Raw genomic sequence first — 7,088 nt, forward strand, 5'->3', positions numbered from 1 at the left:
GGACAGTGAAAAAATAAGATAGAAAGAACATCAATTCTTTTGAAATGTGATGTTGGTGAAGGCTTTTAAGAAAACCATGGACTGCCCAAAAGACAAACAAATGGATTTTAGAGCAAATTTAAACCAAGTGGTCTTTGGAAGTCCAACTGACTGGACTTGCATTAGCATATTTTGGACACATAATCAGGAGGACTAATTATCTGGAGAAGACATTATGATAGGAAAAGTCCTGGGAAAACGTGGAAGAGGCAGATCAGCTGTTAGATGGATAGAGGCCATAACAATGATAATGGAAGAACCATTAGAAAGGTTGCGGATTATGTCAGAGGACAGGAAGTTCTGGAGAAAGGATATCCATGGAGTCGTTATGAATTGGAAATGACTCAATGGTACTTGATGATAATAATGAACTCTCCCATGTGCTTAGCACAGTGCTCTTTACACAATAAATCTTCAATAAAATACCATCATTCTACTTTGAATTATCTCTGACCCCGATGACTGATTCATCCTTTAATAATAACAAAAATAATAATGACAACAAAATTAATGGTACTTAGTGCTTATTTTGTACTAAGGCCAGTGTGGATGCAAGGTAATCAATATTTTTATGGTTATTTAATTAGTGAATTTTTTAGAGATGTTCCTAATGTAAGACCTATTTATTATGATACCCATAACACCATATGTCTTCATTGTTTTCCCAAGCTTTCTGCCTACTGGAGGTATTAGTGTAAAATTATAGCCATATGAGAAGGCTATAGTGATTTTGACGTTTTAATTTATATCCAGTGTCCCAAACACATCTAGTGGATTACGTGCTCTCCATTTTGTACCGAACTGATTTACATAATGTCATTTCCACTGACTTGTTCATCTCTGACCTAGAAATTGGAAATAAAACAAAAATGAGTATTGAAATTTACTAGAGACTAGGCACTGCAGAATGGTCTTTCAAACATACCAAATGGCCCCCACTCATACAAGCACCCCAAATCCACCATCTTCCACCAGTCACTCAGACTCTTTCCTCAACACTACATGGGCTCTGCAATCAAGTAATCAATCCATCATTTATTGAGCACTCACTAATAATGATGGCATTTGTTAAGTGCTTACTATGTGTCAAGTACTGTTTTAAGCTCTGGGGTAGATACAAGCTACTCAGATGGAACACGGTCCATGTCACACATGGGGGTCACAGTCTTAATTCCCATTTTACAGATGAGGTAACTGAGGTAGAGAGATGTTATGTGAGTCATAACAAGGTCACATTGCAGACGAGTGGCACAGCCAGCATTAAAACCCAAGTCTTTCTGAAACCCAGGCCTGTGCTCTTATCCACTAAGCCGTTCTACTAAGAACTTGGGAGAGTACAATGCAACAGAGTTTGGTAGACACATTTACTGCACACATCGAGCTGACAGTGTAGAGGGGGAGACAGGGCTTGAAGTGCATTTCACAATACGCAGCACCTCTGACCACTTTCGTGTTCACTGCACTCCATGCCCCAGTGGGAAAACATAGGGCTGGAAAGAGATAATGTGAGTTGCACTGCACAAAGCCACCAGCACTATAATAAATCCCTTTGGAGTCTCAGGAGTGTTGCTCATCCATCATTCCCAAAGAAAGATTCCATCATCATCAAAGAAGATTGCAAACAATTAGGTTGAGGAAAAACTTCCAGGCACCGGTATCTAAGCAGTACTTATTGCATAATGCCTTCACGGGGCAGGACAAAAGGGGAATGAAAGAGTCATTAGTTTTTGGATGGAGCTTTCTCTGTTCATCTAAGTGATTTGGGTTTGCAATTCGATCTATTAGTTTTGATCGGCTTCTGTTTTTCAATCATCAATCATCACTTGTGGCAGAGTGTACTATCAACAAAATGATTAGAGTGCAAATGGTCTAAGTCGTTTATAGGATGGTTACCCATGTTTATTTAAAAATATTTCAAGATCGATGCCCATTAACCTCACAAAATATCCTGTCTATTGTAGAACCGTCCTTGCCAACAAGAAATATGTTCTTCCTTCCTGAGCACTCTCTTAGGGTAATTGAAGTCTATTTCCATTTCTTCAGTAATCTATGACCAAGGAGAAGTAGTCATTATCATGTTCCTCATAAAAACCTTTATACATAAATAAATATGTAAATCACCCTTTAAACATTTTTCCCTTTAGGATAAATAATTCCAATGTATTTTTATTTTATTGGTATTTTCTAAGTGCTTACTATGTGCCAGTCACTCTATTAAGCTTATTAATTGGGACACAGTCCAGGTCCCACATAGGGCTCACAGTCTTAATTCTCATTTTACAGATGAGATGACTGAGGCACAGAACAGTTAAGTGACTGGCCCAAGGTCTACTTTTTTGTCACCTGTCTACTTGTTATGTTGTGTCTCTCCCCCTTCTAGACTGTAATCCCATTGTTGGGTAGGGGCTGTATTTTATCTGTTGCTGAATTGTACTTTTCAAGCCTTTAGTACAGTGCTCTGCACACAATAAGCACTCAATAAATACTATTGAATGAATGGATGAGTGAATGAAAGTGGCAGAGCCACTTAGAACCCAGGTCCTCCGAATCCCAGGCTCATGTGCTTGCAGGTAAGACACGCTACTTCTTAAAGGCTTTATTTGCTCTGTCCTACCTACTTTTTTTCTGGATCCGCTCCAGCTTCTCCATGTCCTATTTAAAGATCAGTAACCAAGACAAAATACTTGCAGGTTCCACCAATACTGAGTTTTAGAAAAAGATGACTTTTCAACTCTTGTAATCCCTGCTTCTCACCCTCGGCTTCAAGGCTCTCCATCACCTCGCCCCCTCCTACCTCACCTCCCTTCTCTCCTTCTACAGCCCAGCCCACACCCTCTGCTCCTCTGCCGCTAATCTCCTCAATGTGCCTCGTTCTCGCCTGTCCCGCCGTCGACCCCCAGCCCACGTCATCCCCCTGGCCTGGAATGCCCTTCCTCCGCACATCCGACAAGCTAACTCTCTTCCTCCCTTCAAAGCCCTCCTGGGAGCTCTCCTCCTCCAGGAGGCCTTCCCAGACTGAGCCCCCTCCTTCCTCTCACCCTCCTCCCCCTCCCCATCCCCCCCGCCTTACCTGCTTCCCCTCCCCACAGCACCTGTATATATGTATATATGTTTGTACGTATTTATTACTCTATTTATTTTTTTATTTAATTTGTACATATTTATTCTATTTATTTTATTTTGTTAGTATGTTTTGTTTTGTTCTCCGTCTCCCCCTTCTAGACTGTGAGCCCACTGTTGGGTAGGGACCGTCTCTATATGTTGCCAACTTGTACTTTCCAAGCGGTTAGTACAGTGCTCTGCACACAGTAAGCACTCATTAAATACGATTGAATGAAATGCTTCCAATTTAGCCTAGTCACATGCTTGGAAATGCTTCTTAATATGATCTAGCAGCATGACTTAGTGAATAGAGCAAGGGCTGAAGAGTCAGACGATCATGGAATGTAATCCCGGCTCCACCATATGTCAACTGTGTGACCTTGGGCAAGGCATTTCATTTCTCTGGGCCTCAGTTTCCTCATCTTTAAAATGGGGATTAGTAGTGTGAGCTCTATGTGGCACAGGGACTGTGTCCACCGTGACTACCTTGTATTTATCCCTGTGTTTTGAACAGTGCTTGCCACTTAGGAAATGCTTAAGAAGTACCATTATTATTATGATCATTATTTTTAAATGTTTTCATTCACTACATTATCCAAAGTAATACGTGTGTCTGAGCAATGAGCAATATTTCATGGGAAACAAAATTAGGACAGAAATCCAAAGAAAGTAAATGAGGTATCAATTTTTTAAAATTCCCTGAGAGCTTCTTGGAGTGAATCACAGATTTAGTCTGGGTGTTATTTGTGTATAATTACCAGATTAGTTAGTATTCCAATGATTGACTCAGTACACACAAAAGGCAGCATATATACCTGAATCAACAAGTCCTTTAGATTTGTATCAAGCCACTCTTTCAACTCCTTGCATCCACTCTCTCACATTGCATAAAGGTGACTGCACTAGATATAATTGTAAGTATATTCTCTCATTTTAGCATGGTAAGAGTCTTATCCCATGCAAATACTCTCAAGTCGGTTTTATGATAGTATGCAGAAAATTCATTTTGAGAGGATTTACTCCTTATGAGTAATATTGCTCTAATTCATCCCGTTTTTATGAATGCCATATAACATTTATTTATACTAGTAATATTAATGCCCTTTCAAATCAAATCAATCAATCTTTAGCACCTCTTTCAGGGTCGTATCTGGAGAGTTTCCGGTACTCTACCAATCAGGACTACAGGAGGGAGAGTCAAGCAGAGGCCTACCCATTCCATTCCTAGCTTGGGCAGTGGCTAGTGAGTGGAAGGCAATCTGCTACAAGTCAAAACTCACCTGTGCTGGGCAGAAAAGGCATGGGAGAGGTTCTAGGGCAGAGACTCATTTACTGCTCGGAAGGAGGCAATGGTAAACCACTTCTGTATTTTTACCAAGAAAACTCTCTGGATACACTACCAGAACAATTGCAGATGGAAGTGAGGAATTCTGGGAGAGATGTTTCTACGGCGTCTCTATGGGTCGGACACGACTCGACAGCATAAGACAACAACACCAACTCCTTAGCAAAATCGAATTAAATATTGACGAATTCCCCTATTTACCTATTGAATTATTTTATGTCACGTTATCCTTATTATTCTACTGGAGATAGTTGGTCAAGTAATGATTTCTCAAGGGATTCAATTTTTCACCCCAAATATAGGATGCTGAATTGCTTTTTTTAAAATTTGACCAAGAAAGATTAATATTTTCAGTTATTGATCCAGATCATAGCTTAGTGAGACTAACTGGATAGAATATATACGTATAGTGTATGTATGTATATATGTATGTATGGTACGTATGTATAGTCCCCTTCTAGACTGTAGCTCACTGTGGGCAGGGAATTTGTCTATTGGTTGTTATAGTGTACTCTGCCAACAACTTAGTACAGGGCTTTGCACACAGTAGGCGGTAAATAAATACGATTGAATGGATGAATGAATGAATGTAGAGAATTGTTGAGCAAGGACTTTCACATCATAATGAACCTGATTCCTTCACTAGATTCCTTACCCAGCTGGGATTGGATAACCTGAATTTCCTTGTCTGGTGCGGGTTTGATGAATAGAGTGGTAGAGGAAAAAGAAGGTAGGAAAGGATGAATCTCATACAACTGTGAATGCAGAGGACCAGTGTGTAGGCACGGAACATGCCTACCAACTCTGTTGTGTTGTATTCAAGCACTTAGCACAGTACTCTGAATGCAGTAAATGCTCAAAAAATTCCATTGATTGACTGAAGTAAGATGAAGATAATTCTTCATTTGCACTAATAGCACTCTGATACTCCCTCTATTTCTTTATATTACTACAGTTGTCTTCCAAGAGCTTAGATCAGCACACACAGTAGATTATCAATAAAAACCCGTGGTTTGTTAACTTTACGAAAGTGCCAGCCAAATTATTTGTAAACGTTATTGCTGCTCGTATTACATTAATGCTATAATGTCAAAATGATAATAAAAATAATTGTTATTGTAAAAAGTGGTATTTGCTAAGTCCTACGTGCCAAGCACTTTACTAAGTGCTGGGATAGATAAAATACAAACAGATCAGGCTCTGTCTCTGTACGAGCTGAGACTCATGGTCTAAAGGGGGAGGGAGAACAGGTATTTCATCCCCATTCATTATATGATCCCAACTGCTTAATATAGTACTCTGCACACAGTAAGTGCTCAATAGATAACATGAGGTGAATGATTGATCTTATAGATGAGGAAATTGAGGCACAGAGAATTCAAGTGACTTGCTCAAGGTCACACAGAAGGTAAGAAGTGGAACCGGGTTTAGGGTCTTACTAGATAGAGCACTGGTCTGGGAGTCAGAAGGTCATGGGTTTTAATTCAAACTCTGCCACTTTTCTGTGGTGTGACATTGGGTAAGTCACTTAACTTCTTTGGGCCTCAGTTCCCTCATTTGTAACATGAGGATTAAGCCAGTGAGCCCTATGTGGGACAGGGGCTGTGTCTGACACGATTATCTTGAATCTTTTCTAGATCTTAGAACAGTGACAGGCACTTACCAAATGCCATATTTTTTCCCGCTAATCACCACTGGTTCTCAGTAGTTGTACACTAACCTGTCTTGTAATTTTATTATAATAATTGTGATATTTGTTAAACACTTAATAGGTGCCAGGCAGTGTACTAAGCATTGGGGTAAAAAAATACCAGCTAATTTTGTCCTAAGTGTGGCACACAGTCTTAATCCTCATTTTACTTCTAGACTGTGAGCCCGCTGTTGGGTAGGGACCGTCTCTATATGTTGCCAACTTGTACTTCCCAAGCGCTTAGTACAGTGCTCTGCACACAGTAAGCGCTCAATAAATACGACTGAATGAATGAATGAATTTTACTGATCAGGTAACTGAGGCACAGGGAGATAAAGTGACTTGCCAAAGGTCACACAGTTGATGTCGTGGTGCGGGATTAGAACCCAGGTCCTTCTGATACCCAGGCTTGTGCTCTGTTCACTCGGCCATGCTACTTCTCTTATGCATCACTTGGCCAATGCAGTACAAGTTTCTTCCAACACCAGATTGTGTTCTGTTGAAATAGATGAGTGTTGTAAAAAAAATTCCTTAATTTCCTAACGGTATTCATCCAAAATGCTTAGTGTAAGTATACATTTTGGACGAACTGAGTATGACACTTTATTCTATTGTGCAATCATTATACTTGCTTTATTTGAGCCAAAGCAGTGCAAGTATACCACCTAGTCACAGGTCAGGAAATGCAAGCTCAGTGTCTTCCTAATGTCATTATCATAGCACAGTGGATAGAGCACAGGCCTGAGAGTCAGAAGGTCATGGGTTCTAATCCCCACTCCACCACTTGTCTGCTGAGTGACCTTAGCCAAGTCACTTCACTTCTCTGTGCCTCAGTTCCCTCATCTTTAAAAGGGGGACCGAGACTGTGAGCCCCACTTGGGACCCGGGACTGTGTCCAACACGATTAGCTTT

The 7,088-nt window shown here is 40.4% G+C and overlaps 1 non-coding gene across 1 annotated transcript; it reads left to right on the top strand.

The window, feature by feature from the left end:
- Nucleotides 1-4,273: 4,273 nt before the first annotated feature.
- On the top strand, nucleotides 4,274-4,411 carry LOC119921500. The gene has a single exon (XR_005448536.1). It is a non-coding gene; the product is annotated as a small nucleolar RNA SNORA7 (small nucleolar RNA).
- The last annotated feature ends 2,677 nt before the right edge of the window (nucleotides 4,412-7,088 follow it).

This window comes from Tachyglossus aculeatus (assembly GCF_015852505.1).
Source record: "Tachyglossus aculeatus isolate mTacAcu1 chromosome 12 unlocalized genomic scaffold, mTacAcu1.pri SUPER_6_unloc_2, whole genome shotgun sequence".
NCBI lineage: Eukaryota > Metazoa > Chordata > Mammalia > Monotremata > Tachyglossidae > Tachyglossus > Tachyglossus aculeatus.